This window comes from Gracilinanus agilis, chromosome 5 (genome assembly GCF_016433145.1).
Source record: "Gracilinanus agilis isolate LMUSP501 chromosome 5, AgileGrace, whole genome shotgun sequence".
In the NCBI taxonomy this organism is placed as follows: Eukaryota; Metazoa; Chordata; class Mammalia; order Didelphimorphia; family Didelphidae; genus Gracilinanus; species Gracilinanus agilis.
In genome coordinates this window covers 222,292,719-222,311,854 of record NC_058134.1, presented here as the reverse complement: position 1 = coordinate 222,311,854, position 19,136 = coordinate 222,292,719, and the positions used below count along the sequence as shown (strand labels likewise).

General features: G+C 43.5%; 1 protein-coding gene across 1 annotated transcript in view; it reads right to left on the bottom strand.

The window, feature by feature from the left end:
- The window catches only part of SYN3 (synapsin III), a 420,985-nt gene that overhangs the window by 131,852 nt on the left and 269,997 nt on the right, over positions 1-19,136 (bottom strand). The gene's annotated exons all lie outside the window — the stretch shown is intronic.

The following is a 19,136-nucleotide window of genomic DNA, read 5'->3' as shown; positions in this document are numbered from 1 at the left end:
GGAACTAATTCTTACTATTGATTCTAAGATGGAAGGTAGGAATTTTCAAGGAAAAAAAATCTTTTGAAATGAAGAAGGAGAGGGGAGGGGAGGAAACAGCAATTATGTCACATTCGGGCAAGTCACATGCCCATACCCTAGGTCTCAGTTTCCCTGTCTGTTAAAAATAGTGATCCTTATGGCTCCTTCCTCAATAACAAAACAAAACAATCAATCACCAACTTGGTAGAATGAGAGAAATTTTCACATAGAAAGCAGTGCTTGGGTTGTTACTCTGAGGTCTCAATTGGCCACCATGTTCAATGACAGTAATAATATCTGGGGGACAGGGGAGCAACTAGTTGGTTCAGTGGATAGAGAGCCAGGCCAAGAGATGGGAGGTCCTGGGTTCAAATCTGACCTCAGATACTTCCTAGCTATGTGACCTTGGGTAAGTCACTTAACCCTCATTGCCTACCCTTACCACTCTTCTCCGGGAACTGATACATTTTTCAGTTTTTCAAAAAAAAAGAAAGTATTATTTCTAAGACAGAAGGCTAGAGTTTAACAAAATAATAATATCTGGTCTTCACATAGCAGTCTAAGAGTTACAAAGTGATTTCCATATGTAGATCACAGAGCTAGGGCCTGCCAGAGCCGGCTCTCTCACCATCACCCTTATTTTACAGAGGAGGTAGAGTCTGTCAGAAAGGAGTACATTTCACCCACGGGAGACATCCACCCAGTGCCAAACGAGGGATGGAATATTGTCCTTTGTGAGATCAAGTGAGCTAACATACGTGAACCACTATCTAAATATTAACTGTTATTACTGTTACGACTCTCATCATCATTATAGTTAACAGCAAGACTAGTTTGGCCGGGTTGTAGAATGCCAAAAGGGGAGCTACGTAAATTAGCCTGGAAAGGTAGGTTGGGGCCAGGTGATGAAGGGCTTTGGAAGCTGACCTTAGGAGTATGTGTTTGATTTTAGAAGCAATAGCCAGCCATCGGAGTTGTCGAGCAGGGGAATGACAAGGCCATAACTTTGCTCCAAGAAAATTGCTTTGGCAGCCATGCAGAAGAGGCTGGACAGGAGCAGAGTGGGATTTGAGGCAGCCGTTGCAATAGCCTAGGGGAGTGGTGATGAAGGCTTGAACTAAGATGGTAGCCCTGGGAATAGGGAGAAGCGGTTGGACACGAGAGGCCAAAGAGCGTGAAGTGGTATAATGCACGTAGGCCACCTTTAAAGTACTATAAAAAATTCGGAGACAAGGACAAGTGCTGCCTTTCTTGATAATGGCTGCCAAGCTCTTTGGGATTCCTCTAAGAGGGGCCTTCCTGCAAAGACTTGAAGGTCATCCATAGGTAGGCAAGAATGATGGAGTGTGTGGGGGGAAGAGGGAGGGAGAAAGGGCAGACAGGACAGCCAATAAGAAACTGTAAGGATGAGTCATAGCAATTGAAGATGGAAATTAAACTTCCCTTGGCCATGCCAGAGCAGTGATACATCGATACATCAACGCTCCCGTGCCAAGTGCCGTCATCGGTGAATGACTTTCACTCTTCCCCTGTGCTGGGACTAGGAATCTTCTCAAGGACTTGGGTGGCCCAGTCCTACCGCTAGAAGACTGGTGGTCAAGGGGAAATGAAGGACTAGGGGAAATAACAGGAATGAGAGGACAGAGGAGAGATGCGTACAAATTGGTGTGAAGTTCTGTTTAAATGCTTTGTACGTGAATATACCTCCCCTCCCAGTGGAGTTTGGAATCCATAACTAAACTAGTCATAGTGGACCTTGAGACTAAGGAAATGAAGATGAGGAATCCGAGGTCTAGAGGTTTTAAGTGACTTGCTGAGGGTCACATTCAACTAGGAAGTATATGAGGTAGGATTCGAACCCAGGTCCTCTGACTCCAAAGTTAGACCTCTTCACTACTGGTCCCTATACATCTCTTTTTCCTCATTAGAGAAGCCATCCCTTTGTATTTCAGCTAACTAGTTGTGCTTACTAATGACATACTAAAGTCAGTTTTTTTTTCCTATGCTGCCAAAGGGTTGGAAATGTCAGTGTCCTTCTCAGTATATGGTTCAGAATACCTCTATAGATCTCATCTTCTTTTGGTAACTTCTAGTGGGGAAAGGAAGACCCTGGCCACTCAAGTTGGAGGGGAGGGGAATGGAGAAACTTCCTGTTCCTAAGAGTAGGGTGATGATCCTATTTATTGGTTTGTGACCTTGGAGAAATCATTTCCCCCTTTGGCCTCTATTTCCATAAAGAAAATGGATTATGTGAATTTTTAAACCCTTATTTTCTGTCTTATTAACAACTCTAGGACAGAAGGGAAGAAGCTAGGCAAACAAAGTTCAGTGACTTGGCCAGGGTCACACAGTTGGGAAATGTCTGAGGTCAGATTTGAACCCATGTCCTTCTGACTCTACACCTGGCACTCTATCCATGGAGCCACCTAGCTGCCTCAACTATGTGATTTCTAAGGTGTGTGAGAGTCCCAGGAATAAAGCTTATTCTTTGTGTGATCAAAGTGCTATCATGATGAAAATAGAATAAAAATGTAATTTTGGGGTACACAGTGGAAGTGGCTTTAGACAGATTAAACTCAACTCTGGCTTAGTTCTGATAATTGTTGCTGTCCACAGGCTGGATACTGTGATTTCACTGGTAACTCTTGGTTAAGAATTTCCTCTATCTTTTCCCCAGTTTTATCATCTTAGGGATATTCCTGTAGAACCATGGGTTTAGTTTCCCTTCCCTACCAGTACTCTCCAATGAAGATCAAGTCCAAAGGCAGGGGGGGGGGCACCCTGAACTGTGCACTGGATCTGCTCTAAGCCTGTTCAGGCATGTCTGACTCTTCTTGACCCCCTGGACCACAGCACACCAGATTCTTCTAGTCTCCACTCTCTCTTCAAGTGTGTCCAAGCTCATGTTCATTGTTTCCATGACACTATCTATCCATCTCATCCTTTGTCATCGCCTTTTCCTTCTGCCTTCAATCTTTCCCAACATCGGGGTCTTTCCCAACGAGTCCTCTCTTCTCATTATGTAGCCAAAGAATTTAAGCTTCAGCTTCAGTATTTGATTTTCCAGTGAATATAGTCTAGTAGAGCTTTAACTAGAGTGAGGTAATCAGGGCTTTGTCCCAAGGTGATGGATTTTAAGGAGGATGCTGGCAATATTTCCTCACTAGTAGCATTGGGGGAAAATATGACCCTAAGTAAGAATAATTAGTTGAGATACAAAGCTATGGCTTCTCTCCCCAGGGGCAAGGTTAAGTGGTATGTCCAGAATCAAACCAGAGGTACATGTCAGAGGCAGGACTTGAGCTCATGTCTCTCTGACTCGGAGTCCAGCTTGGTATCTATCCACTATAACACTCTGTTATTATAATACAAAGTCACGACTCGGCTCCCTCTAAAATGTTGTGATTCTTTGACCAGTCTGGGGTTCTCTCTCCATCCTCTGAACTTGGCACTCGCAGGTACATAACTCATGTGGCAGTGAGTCACTGAGTGCCTGTGCCCCCTCCTCTGAGTTCCTCACTGTGGTGTGGAGGTGACCCTGCATTCTTGAAGCCTGGGCTGATGAAGCTGGAGTTCTGGCAGGTCTTTCCAAGTTGGGGAGGCTTTGAGTGGGAGCCCTGTAATGGACCATATGTCTCTAATCCAGGAACCAGCTTAGCTAAATTCAGGAAGGTTCGCCATCAGGGAGGGGGCTGGCCAACAGGAAGTTAATTCTTTTATACAGAGTAATGGATAAAATCTCTTACAAAGGCATGGAAGAGGCCTTGGTAGAAGGAAGAGCCAAAAGGAAGAATACAGTTCCTTAAACTAGAGCAGAGATTCTCAAAAGTTTTTCATCTCAGCACCCCTTAATACTCTTAGAAATGATTGAAGACCTTCTGGAAGAACTTTTGTTTATAAGGCTTATAGCTATCAATATTTATTTGGTTTGAAATGAAAATGTCAGGTAGTCAGAAAGACTTGAGTTCAAATCTTTCCTCAGACACCTACTAATTGTGTGATCCTGAGCGAGTCACTTAACTCTGTTTGCTTCAGTTTCCTCATCTATAAAATGAGCTGGAGAAAGAAATGGAAAACCACTTCAGTGCCTTTGCCCAGAAAACCCTAATGGGGTCACAAAGAGTCAGACCTGACTGAAACGATTCAGCAGCAACAAAAAGTTTTATAGTAAAAATAGTGTTGACCTTGTGGATCCCCTGAAAGTGTCTCAGGGCCCTCCAGATCACACTCTGAGAACTGATGATCTCTAAAAAAGGCAATGTAGCATAGAGGATAGAAGTTGGACTTGAAATTAGAAAGGTTCGGGTTTGAATTTGGGCAGGAAAATGGCCCTGTGGATAGAGTGCTGTGCCTGAAGTCAGGAAAAACTGAGTTCAAATCCAGTCACAGATACTATCCGGGTGAACCTGGGCAAGTCATTTCATTCTTGTTTCACTCAGTTTCCTCATCTGTAAAATGGGGCTAATAATAGTATCTGTCCTCCATGATTGTCTGAAGGATCAAATGAGATAATAATTGTAAAGTGCTTAGCTCAGGACCTGGCACATGGTAGACAATGTATAAATATTAGCTATTAATCCTGCCTTTGGTACATATACATTCAGTTGCCAAATGGGAATTCTTCTTCCACAATATTTCTCCCATCTGTCTTCTGCACTCTCTTTGTCATCACCACCATGGTTAGGCTCTCTTCTGCGCTGTTACAGTAACTTCCTGGCAGGTTTCCCTCCCTCCCTCCATCCTTCCCCTCTCCAGTCTATTCTGACCATGTTAGTACCCTATTCAATAAATACCACTGACTTTAGATTGTTCCTAGTCCAATATGGAAACTCCTTTGTTTAGTGTTAAAAGTCCTTCATAACTTGGTCTCAACATACCTTTCCAACCTTATTATAGAGTATCTTCTCTCACTCCATAGTCTAACCAAACTGCCCTTGTTGATGCTCATTACAACATATGATCTCCCACCTCCACCCCTTTGCATTGGCTATTCCCCATGTATGTCTGCTATCCACCTCAACTTTATCTCCATCTCTTTGGATCTCTTTTTCCTTCAAGACCTTGTTCAAGGACTACCTTCTTCATAAAGCCTTTCCTGATCCTTCTTCCATGCTAGTACCCTCCCTCCCCAAATTACTTAACTTGGAAATATTTTTTGTCTATTTATGTATCTGTCTCTCCCAACAGAATGTAAACTACTTGAGGACAAATTTCATTATTGCCTTGGTATACTCAGTACCTAGCAAAGTATCTGGCATACAATAGGCACTTAATAAAGGCAAGTTCATTCATTGTGTTGCCTCTGTTGCCTTCATCACATATATAGAATTTCAAGCTGGAAGCCTTACTGGATCTAAGGTCTAGAGCTGGAAGGGACCTTCAAGATGTTCTAGTCCAATTCCCCCATTTTACACATGAAAAAATTGAGGCCTTGGGCAGCTTATAGGATCATTTGATTTAGATGATTTAGAACTAGAAAGAAACCCCAGAGGGCTTCTAGACCAATGCTCCAATTTTACAGAAGAGAAAACTGAGGTCTAGAAAGAAGTGATAGGTCAAAATTCACATAGGTAGTGACCATCAGAGAAGGGATTTCAACTGAGTCCTTTACTCCAGAACCAGTTCTTTTTCCAAGGAACCTTAGAGATCATCTAATCTAGAGTTCTCATTGTACAGATAAGGAAACAGCCCAACAAAAGAAAAATGACTTGCCCATGGTCCCTCAATGTACCAGAGATGGGATTCAGACTCATAACTTATGACTACATTTTCCCTATAGCATCACATTACTTTCTATGTTATTAACTCCCTGGAAATAATTAATAACAACAACAGTAGATGTAATTAAGTGCCCTTGCTATAGGAATTTGGAGAAGGGAGAGATTGGGGCACAAACAAAGCACAGTTGCCTTGAGAGGTAGGACCACAAGCTTGCCCAGGTCGGAAGGTGGTCTGCCCAATACCATGGGTGCAGGAAGGCCAGAAGTCTGATTTGAGGGCATCAACTAACCAGGTCCGGGAAAGATGGACAGTGGAGGAGGCAGGAAGCAGCAACTGTGAAGCACCCTGAGGAGAACACCAGTTCTCTTTCTTCTCTCAGGCTGCCTGTGGCTGAGTCTATGAAAGCTCAAACTCTCCCAAGGCTTTTGGTTTCAAGTATCTTTGATGGCCCTCTTGCCAAAGGGCCCATGGCTGTCAGTAAGAGCCAAAGGGGTAGATGTTTGTGTAGTGAAGGAATAAGCTGTGGGGAGCGGGTCTGGTCCTCTGACTGACTTCCCCCTGAATGCCCATGTTTTTATGTATAGTGTGTCCCCAGGCTTTGGTGAAAGCCATCAGACCCTAAAGGGTCTAGCCAGAGGGTAGCACGTCTGTGAAAACTTTAAGGTCTTCCCCTATTGGCTTGGGAATATTTGTGTAGGAGTAAAAGATGCTAACAATCAGACATCACAGGACCATGGCCAGGTAGACTTTAGGAGGCCAGAGAAATAGCAAGGGGCATCCTAAGACACTTACAGGCGAGCCAGATTCTGGGGCAGAGGGCTATTTGCTTACTCCTCCCCAGCCCCACCTTTGTACTCCCTGCGGTATGTGGGTGGGCAAGGGTTCGCAGGTGTGTGTGTTTGCAGGCAGAGGGAGCCCCACAGGTGCAACTCAAGGCTGATTAAAGCTAGGCCAAAGGGCTGGGCCTTCTGGAGAGTTCCTGCCAGTTCATTACTGCCTTAGAGGGTCAGGAGAAGTGGGGGCAGAGGAGCTGAAGCTTGTTTTGGGCTCCAAGGATGGAGAGGATGTAGGCTTTGGATGCAGACTCAGGCAATCAGAGGAGCCACAATGCACACGAGGGTGTTTGGGATGATCTCAGAGCTGGAGCTCTGATCAACTCTGGATCCCTGAGGCTCAATTCTCAGACCCTGGGCTGCAGCCTTCCCTATTTCCTTTCCAAGGCAGCCCCACAGCTGCCCCCACCAGCAGGTCCATTAAGGAGCCAGAGGAGTTCACCAGCCACAGAGGCTGGGTCACTGTCTTGCTTCTGCCCCTCCTGTCTCTTCCCTATTCCAGAGACAGTGTGGAAAGTAAACAGTCTGATTTAAAGTCAGGGGAAAAAACGTCACCCAATTATTTCTAAGACAATGCTGGGATTGTCGTGCTGCCTGGGAGGACAACATTCCTGGGAGGTTATGTGAACTTGAAGACCATTATACAGAGGGCAGAAAAGTGGGCATGGGCTTGGCCTGAGGGGTGGTGGATATAACGTTAGACATAAGGGTGGGGAAGAGGACGTACCCCTGGAAATCCGTGATAGACCGAGGCTGCGGACCCTCCTTCTGAGATCAGAGGAACATCGAGTTAGAAGCCACCTGGTCCAAACTTTTCATTTTATAAGGGGGGATGTTGAGATCAGGGAGAAGTAGTTTGTCAAAAGCCAGACAGATAGTAAGGGGGTACAGCCAGAATTCAAACCCAGATTCTGGGACCCCAAAGCCACCCTATCTTTTTATCTTGCAAGATATTGGATGCTTAGATGCTGCAGCCAGACTTCCTATACTGTCTAGTCCAATCATTTTACCACTACCAAGACTGAGGCACAGGCCCCTGGGCTCATGGGCTTTCAGAGAAATCAGGGGAAATGAAAACAAACCAAAAACATCCCCCTGTGGGATTTTTTTCTGTCATTTCAGCCTTGGCTATGTTGGAATGACTACTATTATTACTATTTACTACTACTTGTTGCTACTAACTACTAATATGATGATAACTATAGTAATAAGTATTACTATTACTAAGTACTATGATTATAACTACTACTACTTAACTGCTACTACTTATTACTAACTACTACTACTACAACGACATTTACAGCTATTACTATTATTGTTGCTGCTACTGCTATAGCTCTTTGGGCTTCGAGTCCAGCTCTAAGATTTTTCTAAAATGTTCCACTTTGGGGAATTGCAGATGAAAAGGGCTGTACAGATTTGGGCATCTCCCCTGAGATCCCAGTGGGTCAGAGGGCTTCTGCTGTGGACGCCCACAAGCCTTGGCTTCTAGGAAGTATGCTGGGGGAGGGTCAGCTTCTCCCTTACTCCTTGGCTCATCATGTCTCCAAGCCAGAGTTAGATGCAGGGGGAATCTCTGGACCAGGGGTTCTTAACCTTTCTTGGATCCTGGAGCCCTACAAAACCTCTCTCTTAGAATCCAGATTTTTTCAGTGGCACCCCCGTTCCTCTCCAATCCTAGCAACTCCCCAGGAGGCTGAGGCTGGTGGACCTCTTGAGCTCAGGACTTCTGATCTGAGCCCTGAGGCATCCACATGAAGTCTGGCTGAAATTTGAGGTGTTCCCAGCAGCCTAAGGAGGGGTGAGTGGGCCCAGATTGGGGAAATGGAGCAGGATAAAGCCACACACAAACCTGGTTTGGGTCATGGCTCATTTTGGTAAGGGGCAGCAGCCTCTTGGGTAATTGATGGCCCCATCCAAAGTGGGACTCTTGAGAAGAAACAGACCCAACTGAGAGGCCCCCTAGGGTCATGACTCCCTAATGATGACTAACAACAGTCATTTGGAAAACCTGCTTAGAGTTGGGAAAACAAACAGGAGAGACTGCAGGAGCCCCTGGCAAACTGACCAGGTCATCAGGGACATCCCCACAATGACCTCTGGCTGAAAGTAAGGGGAGGGATCCAGGACCAGAAATCAGCTTTTCTTTCATTCCAAATTTCCTGAGCATTGAGGCTAGGTATCAGGCATAGTGCTAGCCAAGGGACACCAAGATGGAGCCCCAGAATTCTAGTCAGGCTGAAAGGGGCCTTTGTGGCCAACTGTTCCCTTCCCTCTATTTTATGATGGAAGAAACTGAGGCCCAGAGAGAGAAAACAACACATCCAAGAGTCCTGCCTCTCCATATTGAGTAGCAGAGCCAGGATTCCAGACCTGATTCCAACTCCTTGACTCCACATTCAGTGTGGTGCCTGCCCACAGGTATCTGACAAGTCCTTATAGGTGAGGAGACAAGGCGGTGACAAATGAGTCAACTTGGAGTCTTAGAAAGCAATCTGTCCCTGATAACCCTATGAAGTCAGGAGGGACCCTATTAATGTCTCCATTTTACAGATGAGGATACCGATGCTAAGAGATGTTACTTGATTTGCCAGGTCATGCAGCATCAATCCAGTGCTCTTTCTGGGATTCCATATTGCTTCTCCTTACAAGACATCAAATGTTAATGGAATAGTGTATGCTTTTAGAAATCACAGTAAGGGGATTTTCTATGATTTGATGTATTCTAAGTTCCCTTCTAGTTTGGGGGTTCCATGTTCCTTTTCACTTCTGATTTCTACAACATAATACCCCTGTAAATTCTGATATTCTAGGTTTTAAGTTCTCTCCCAGTTTTGATGTTCCATGTTCTAAGTTCCTTCCAGCACTGACCTTCTACAATAGACTCAAAAATCTAGACATAGTTCTGAACTCTGTGAAATATCATTTGAAAGTGGAGTATTCACTGAACAGGTGGCAGCATGAAACCTTTCTCCAGGTAGGAGGTAGGAACTGTAAACATCTGTAATGTGATTTAATGGGAAGAGCCCTGGGGCTGGAATTCACAGCCTTGCTTTGCTACTAGCTTGTCAGGGAGCTTTGGAATAATCATTGAAATGGGTCCTATGATGGAGCAGAGGGAGAACAGATCTTAGAGATCATTTCGCTCAGAGGTATCCACCATGAGGCCATTTGGCCCACAATACCCAAGAATTCCCATGAAAATAGAGTTCCTCTCTGACTTGAATGCAGGGATGTATTAATAAAAGGCAGAAATATATCAATGTGTGATTTTCTAAGTCAATATGGGACCCATGGGGATTCTTATGTATGGTTTAATGACCCCATTTCTACTTGACACCACTGGTCTGTCTAGTTCAACTCCCTCCTTGGGTAGTTGGGACATTGAGCCCCACAGACATTAAATAATTTGCCCAAGATCACACAGCAATTAAGCAGGAGCATCAGGATTCAAAGTGAGATCATAGGAGATAAGAACATTAAGGAAGACAGGGTGATCTTACCCCAAGGCTCCAGCGTCCCAGGGGCTCATTAGTGGTCCTCTGACATTTCATTCCCCTAAATCTTGTGGTCTCCCCACTAACCCATCCTGGGACACTCTGTCCTCAGAGTCCCAGAACAGCTGTGCCCTCTCCTAAGTCTCCTCATTTCCTGCTTCCCCCACTCCTTTCTGCTAAGACTTGGAAGACTATGAGTCCAGGGTCATTGCCCAGGCCTTCCCCTCTCCCCCAAGTTGGTGTTAGATTTGGTCATTATCACTGTTACAGCAAATGACAGGATTTAAAGCCAGGCTTGACCTTAGGGATCAACTAGTTCAACTCTTTCATGTTACAGGTGAGCCCCAAAGACCCAGAGATGGCTGGTGAGATCCTAAGGACATGTGGCTGGTAAATAGCAGACCAGGAAATGGGCACCAAATACCAAGCTCTTTCAAAAATAGAATCCTAGTGCCCCATTCAAAGATAGGGTTCCAAGATGCAGAAAGGGAAAGGGGAAAGGTAGACCTGGAAGAGACCTCAGGGGACAAACCATCCAATTCCCTCATTTTTCAGATGAGGGAATTCAGGTCTAGAGAGGTCACTTGCCCAAAGCCACATAGGTAAGAAGTGGGAAAGCTGGGGGATGAATTCAGGCTTCTGATACCAAACCCAGTAGATACTGTTTTCTGTTCTGGAAGGGGAAAAGGAAGGAAGAGATTCCCCATGCCTGGCTCAATGTAGGCACTTAAGCCTGACACATAGTAGGTGTTTAAAACTGATACATAATAGGTACTTAAGTCTGGAACATAGCAGGCATTTAAGCCTGGCACACAGTAGGTGCTGACGCCTTGAACATAATAGGTGCTTCAACCTAACACGTAATAGGCCAGTGATGGCAAACTTATGGCACAGGTGCCAAAGATGGCATGCAGAGCATTCTCTGTGGGCACTTGGCCATGCTTTCCCTCCCCTCCCCAGTTCATAACCAGAAAGGCAGAGGGACTCCGGTGGAGATGCTCCCCTCCCCATCTCCACTGTGCCTGATGACATTTTTTCACATCTCCCACCCCTCTGCCCAGCAGCCAATGGGAACGCACAGTGGGGAAGGTGGATAGCTCACAGGAGGCAGAACTGGAGGGGAGCAGAGCACTAGGGACAGCTCCCTCCCTTTCTCTATACTCCCTGAGGACATTCCTCACTTCACCCATCCCTCTACCCAGCAGTCCAATGGGAGGGCTTCCTCCCCCCCACATCCCATGTGAGGTAAAGGGGAGGTGGGGCACACCCAGAATGCAGTGGGGGGAGGGGCACAACACACAGTCCCTGGGGTGGGGGCAGGGCACAGCACTCCATCTCTAGAAGGTTCACCATCACTGTAATAGACACTTAAGAGGCACATAGTAGGTATTTTAGGCCTTGAACACAAAAAGGCTGGCACAATAGTAGGTATTTAAACCTGCCATATAGTTGATACTTAAGTATGACACATCGTAGGTGCTTAACCTGGTACATAGTAAGTACTTAGGCCTGGCACAAGGTAGGTGCTTAAATCTAACACGTAGTAGGTACTTAAGTTGGACACATAGCTCTTGAAAGATCTTAAGAGAAGATTACCTTCCTGAGTCTTTGTGTCTTCTGTGTGTTCACTTCAACTTTTTCACAAATGTTAGTTGACTCAAATAAAAATGACCCCTAGAAGTGGTTGAGCTGCTTAGGAAGAGAAGCTTCTGGGACTATGCTGGAGCTGTCAAAGGGGAAAGTGGACCTGGCCCCTTTGAAATGAAGTTTCCATGAAACAAAGATGATGCTGGTCTCTAGGGAGACGAGTCTATCCCCACCCAATTCATCAGACTTCATATGTGTTAAGCATTGTGGGTGATACTGAGGATAGAAAGAAATGAAATCATCCCTGCCCTCAAAGAACTTCTGCCCTACTAGGGATGAGATGTGTACACATAAATAAATTTGAAATCTGTACAAAGTAATTTCAGGGTAGAAGGGGCACCAGAACTGAATCCTGAAGGAAGTTAGGATTCAAAGAGGTCAGGAGGCATGTGGGGGACACAGCTACTGCAAAGGCAAAGAGGTGGGAGCTGGATTATTTGGCATGAGAGAGGGTAATGGGTGATTAGCCAGGAAAAATAGGATTAGGAAAGATACTATAGATGTTGACTGAAGATGCTTATATAGTGCAGTAGATGAAATGAACAGAATGCTTTAAGGTTTGTGAAGCATTTTATACACATCTCATTTAATACTTACAATGTTTTATACCTATTTTATAGATGAGGAAACTGAGTCTTGAAGCAGATTAGGTAACTTCTGCAAGTATATATAGCTGATAAATCTGTGTAATAAGACAGTTCCCACCCTCATAAAGTCTACAGTCTAGAAAGAAAATATGGCACAAAAGTATATATAACTGTAGCACACACTATACAATATGCACATTAGAGAGCTATAAAATGAAACATAATACTAAAAGGGGAAGGTAGCTATTGATAGGAAAATCAGAAAAGGCTTCCAAAAGGATGTGGAATTTAGATTGGTTCTAAGGGATTTGATAAGGGGCAGCTAGGTAGCTCAATGGATTAAGAGCTAGGTCTAGAGATGGGAGGTCCTGGGTTCAAATCTGACCTCAGACACTTCCTAGCTGTTATGACTCTGGGCAAATCACTTAACCTGAATTACCCAGCTCTTACCATTTTTCTGCCTTGGAATCATTCCAAGACAGAAGGTAAAAGTTAAAGAAGGGAGAGAGAGAGAGAGAGAGAGAGAGAGAGAGAGAGAGAGAGAGAGAGAGAGAGAGAATATGTAGGCAGGACAGAAGGGAGAGAAAATGAACAAAAGTTTGGGGAGAAAAGAGGAGACTGCTACATTTGAGCTTACAGACAAGAATAATATGAAATGAAACTAAGATATCAATGGACCTTGGATTCCTGGGAAAAGATATTCAGACTTTATTAAGCAAGAGAGAGCCACAGAAGATTGAAGAACAGAAGAGGAACTTAACCATATTTTCTGTATAAATGATATTGACCTAGCAATGTTTTGTTGAGGTGACTGGAAATAGGAGATCAATGGAACCCAGTAAGTGCTGTGGGGTATGCAGGGAATGAGGAGAGCTGTGGTGGATGAAAAGAAAATGATGCTTTTGGCTGTACTTTCTTGGTTGGAAGAGACAAGTTCTCCTGAAAATTTTCTTTAATACATCTTTAATGCAAACTCTGGAACAGAGATGCTAGGGGTGAGGATACCTTCTCTTCATCCCACCACTGCTGCCACAAGATTACAGGGTCATAGCTATAGAGGATCAAGGAATCTCAGAAGCCAGCTAGTTCTGCCTTTTTGTTTTGCAGGTCAGGAAATTGAGACCAAGAGGAAAAGAAGTGACTTGTCCAAGGTCACTCGGGTCATGGTTTTGAAGGCAGGTTTGGAACTTATAATAACTTTCCATTTCATTTGAACCTACATTAGCTTTCTCTCTTTTAATTATTTCCTATTTATCCTGTACGTAGCTTGTTAAATATATATGTATATGTTTTTAGTTGTTTTTTGTTTATTTGTATTTTGTCTTTCCCATTATATTGTAAGGTTCTTGAAGGCAAGTGCTTTTTACCTCTTTTTGTATCTTCAGGGCTTAGCACAGTTGAAGGGGGTGGGAGGAGGGGAGGGAAAGAACATAAATCATGTAACCATGGAAAAATTCTCTTAATTAATCAATTAAATAAAACTTTAAAAAATAAAAAAGGACTTAGTACTGTTCCTGGATCATAGTAAGCACTTAATAGATGTTTATTGAATGAATGAACAAGTTTCTGAAAGTCTTTGAGGCTTTTCTTCTCAATAGTCCTGAGAGATGTGTTCCCATTTCCCATCAGTCAAGGAATGAAGTTGGACAAGAGAAGGGACTGGCTCAGGGTCACACAGCTATGAAATGTGAAAGCTGGGATTGGAACTCTGGTCTCCTTGTTGTAGAATCACTGGATTTCTTCCTCCTGTCAAAATCACTTTACCATAATCTGTTTCCATAATCTCCTCTGATCTTCACAACGACCCTGTAAGGAAAGTAGGACCAGCATCTCCATTTTGTAGATCGTGTTGGGAAACCAAAGACCAGTCACACAACTCCCTTCAAGCAAGGATGCTGCCTAATCATTTCATTGCAGGAAGCCAGGCTTCCAGCTTCCCACAATGTAGGAGGTGGGTGTCATCTCTTGAAGAAAGGCCTACATACAGCCTTGTAAAAATCCAGCCCGATGGGTGAGACCATGGGAGCCGATGATAAGTGTAAATGCCCCAAAGGGGATGCTGAAAGGACCCAAGAGTACCCCAGGTAAGGACTGGGGGAAAAAAGAGTCAAGTCAAAGTTAGGAGTCAGAAGGGTTTCCCCAAGTGTGATTTGTTGAATGAATACACAGGCTTATAAAGGCAGAAAACACAAGGAATTCTTCTCATGAAAATTCAAGGAACTTTCTCAAAACAAGGTAGCCTTGAGAGAAAGCCTTGAGCAAAGAACTGAAGGTGAGGATAACCAGGGACATAACAAGGACTAAGAAAGGGGAGAAGCAGGTGCTGATAAAACATGTTTTTCTGACAGGGAAAGGGAGCCTGGGAAAAGAAGCCTGGGAAAGGATTATTGCCTCAAATCAGCAACTTGTAGAGAAATGTGGAAACTGAGGGATCTTAGTCAGACCCTGGACCTCAGCTAGCATCAGGGGTCAACAGACCTTTGCCTTTTCAGACCCTGAGACCTCGGTCCCTAACAGATAAGAATCTGTGTTGTTAACCTCTGGTCCCCCTAGGGATGGGCAGGATGGCCTGTTGGGACTGGTTTTTTTTTTTGTTTGTTTGTTGTTGTTGTTTGGTTTGGGGTGGAAAAATTCCTGTGATATCTGGAAGGAGATACGTGTGGGAGGCAGAGAGAGATCCAGGCTTGCCAGTTCTACTCTCCTGGGCTAAGGTGGCAGGAAGAGAGAGAGGAATCTGGACACCCTCTACCCTCAGGTCAAAGAGCTGAGATTTGGGTTTAATAAGGGGGAGGGAAAGTGAGGAAAAACTTTTTACTTGTACCCAATAGCTTTTTAAAAAAATCCTTACCTTCTATCTCAGTTACCAATTCTAAGACAGAAGAGCTACAAAGGCGAGGCAATGGGGAATAAATAATTTGCCCACGATCACACAGCTAGGAAGTGTCTGAGGCAAGATTTGAACTCACAACTCCTCATCTCCAGGCTTAGATTTCTATCCACTGAGATAACCTAGCTGCCTTTGCCCAGTAGTTTTTTTTTAACTATTATTATTATTTATTAATTGATGGAAGCAAAAAGTTTTCAGAATCCAAAGGAATGGACAGCTAATGATTATACTTTGATTTGACTTTCCAATTCGTGTCCTCCCTCTCCAGTTGCAAAAAGATTTCCGTAAAGCATACATGTGACTCATGTCACACATCATATGACCCCATATATTCCACTAGGTCCCTATTCCTTCTAGTATCCAACCAAAATTCTCCTGGTTGGTGTTTCAAGCTCTTTATAGCCAAGCTATTTGCTATCTGTCCAGAATTCTTCTCTAGAACTCTTCTCTTTGCCATCTCTAATCTCAGGCATACTGGGCTACTTTCCTTGCTGTTCCTTGAACCTCTATCTCCAATTCCCATCTCTACATTTATGTATGGCCTGTCTCCCTGGCTGAGGATGCTCTCCCTCCTGCCTCTTCAACTTCTGCCAGCCTCAGGACCAATGGCAACTTTCCTTCTAAGATACAGTCCATCTCTCTTCTCTGTACACATCTTGTACGGACTTCTCCAGGAACATGTTGTCTCCCTGTTAGAAGGAAATTCCTCAAGGGCAGGGAAAGTGTTTGTTTTTTCTTCCTATCCCCAAGACTTAGCATACAGTAAGAGATTCATAAATGCTTCTAATATTGTATGATGATCAACTGTGAAAACTTGTCTACTCTCAGTGATGCAACAATCTGGGACAATCCTAAAGGACTTGTGATGGGGAAGGCTACCCACCTCCAGAGAAAGAATTATTGAGTCATCTTCCATGTCAGTGTATTTATGGTTTTATTTGGGGGTTTAGATTCTGTATGAGTGTGATCTTACAACATTGGCCACATTGTACACAGAGACTGATACACTGTGGTAAAATCGAATGTAATGGACTCCTGTACTAGCAGCAATGCAATGATCCAGGACAATTCTGAGGAACTTATGAGAAAGAATGTTATCCACATCCAGAGAAAGAACTGTGGGAGTAGAAACACAGAAGAAAAACAACTGCTTGATCACATGGGTTGATGTGGACATGATTGGGGATGTAGACTCTAAACGACCACCCCAATGCAACTATCAATAATATGGAAAGAGGTCTTGATTGATCACACATGTTAAAACCAGTGGAAATGCGCATTGGATATGGGGGGGGGTGAAGGGGAAAGTAAAAATAAGAATCATGTAACCATGGAAAATGTTTCTAAAAAAATTAAATATTTAAATCTTAAAAAAAACATTGGCCAATATGGAAGTGGGTTTTGCATGACAATGAAATAGAATATTTTAAAATGTCAAAAAGAAATGCTTGCTAATGGATTGATCATAATCAGTCTTGGCCATTCCATGAGCTTGCATTAAGCCCTTACTGGGTGCCAGGCATTATCACTGGTGCCAGTAATTAAAGAGAGAAGTAAAATAACCCCTTGCCTCTATGGGGCTTACATTCTACAGAAGGACACAGCACATCCCCAGATAAGTAAAATACAGCATGTATAAAAAAGTTAGCTGTTGGAGGCCTGGGGAATGGGGCAACAAAGAAAGACCTCTTCTAAGAAGTGGCTCTTGAACTAAGCCCTGCAGGGAGCTGAGGATTTTAAGAGGTGGGGTAACAAGGGAATTCATTCCAGGAACTGGAGGCAGGTTATGCAAAGGCTTGGGGGCAGAGGATGAACTCAGTATAATTGTCTATATACAGGGTGTCATGAACCAAAGAAGTCCAAAGGAGCCAGTTTGGTGGGAATCCAGCATGTATGAGGAAGAAGATTGTGAAATCAGTTTGGAGAGATAGGTGAGAACCAGACTGCACAGAGCTTTTAATATTAATGAAAATTGCATTTTAGGGGGTAGCTAAGTGGCTCAGAGGATAGAGAATCAGAAGGTCCTGGGTTCAAATCTGGCCTTAAACACTATTAGCTGGATGACCCTGGGCAAGTCACTTAACCCCCTTTGTCTAGCCCTTACCACTCTTCTGCCTTGTAACCAATACACAGTATTGAATCTAAGTTAGAAAGTCAGTCTGAGAAAGAATACTATCCACATCAAGAGAAAGAACTGTGGGAGTAGAAATGCAGAAGGAAAGGATTTGATTTTTCACTTGTTTATATGGGTATTGGATGTGGGGTTTTGGTTTTTAAAAAATTATTATAAAAATGAATAATATAGAAATAGGTATTGAGTGATACATGACTAACCCAGTGGAATTGCTTGTCCCTTCTAGGGGGAGGAGGGAAGAGGGGAGGAAGAGAACAAGAATCATGTAACCATGGAAAAATACTTAAATTAAAAAATTAAATGAAAAATATAAATGTTAGAAAGTCAGGTTTGGCCTTTTTTAATGCTATACAAATGTAATTTTTTTATTATCATCGTCCTCTTTTTCTGGAAGCAGCATGACATAACTGACTAGGTACTTGACTTGGAATCAGGAAGTCCTGGGTTCAAATTCTGTCTCAGCCATTATGACCCTGGGCCAATTACTTCCTCCTTTTGGGCCTCGGTTTCCCCCTATTTAAAACGAAGATGTTGGACTCAGTGGATTCTAAGGACCCTTCCAGATGTAAATGTGTGATTATTTGATCCTAAAGAACTGGTCTTAGAATCAGGAAATTATAGTTTGGTTGATTAGTTGTGCCTGACTCTTCATGACCATTTGGGATTTTCTTGGCAGATCCTGGAGGGGTTAGCCATTTCCTTCTCCAGCTCATTTTACAGATGAGAAAATTGAGGCCAACAGGGTTCGGTGACTTTCCCTTGGTCACACAGCTAGTAAATATCTGAGGCCAGATTTGATCCCAAGAAGATGAGTCTTCCTGATTCCAGGCCAAGTGCTCTGTGCACTATGGCACCAACTAGTAGCCAGAATTAGGAAGACCTGAGTTCAAGTCCTCTCTCTGCCACATGTGACCCAGGGCAACTTTCTAAAGCTCTGAGTTGCATCAAGAAAAATCTTTATCTGAAGCTCCCCTTCCTATCCCTGCCTCTTAAAAAAAATCAAGGGAAAAAGACCTACTTGTATAAAAATATTTGTAGCAGCTCTTTTTATGGTGGCAAATAGTTGCACAACAAAGGGAGGTCCATCAATTGGGAAATGACTGAACGAAGTGAGGTACACGTTGGTGATGGAATACCATTGTGCTACAAGAAATGACAAGCAGAAGAACACAGAAAAAACTGGAAAGGCATACATGAACTGTTGCAGAGTGAAATAAGCAAAACTGGGAGAACACTGTACCCAATAACAGCAATATTAGAAGATAATTATGTGTGAAAACCTGGCTACTCTCAGCAATACAGTGATCTGGGACAATCCTGAAGGACTTATAATGTGGAATGCTCTCCACCTCCAGAAAAGGACTGTTGGAGTCATCTTTCACATCTTTCTTCACAACATGTCTTTCACAAAGATACATCAGTGTCTATTTGGCTTTATTTGGGAGTTTGTTCATGTATGACTTTACTCTTACAACAATGACCAATATGGAAGTGGGTTTTGCATGACAATAAAAAAATGGGGGAAAAAATCTCCATTTTACTTAGGAAGAAGTGAAGTTAATTTGTCCATGGTCACCTAGGGTCATTGTTGTGACTTGGGCCTTAAACCCAAGATTTCACATTTTCAGTCTATTTACCCAACAATAGCTTTTATTAGGCACCAACACACACCCAACACCGAATGTACAAATCTTCTTCTTTCTCATTCCTATCTCCCTCTCTTCGTTCCTTCCTTCCTTCCTTCCTTCCTTCCTTCCTTCCTTCCTTCCTTCCTTCCTTCCTTCCTTCCTTCTTTCCTTCCTTCCTTCC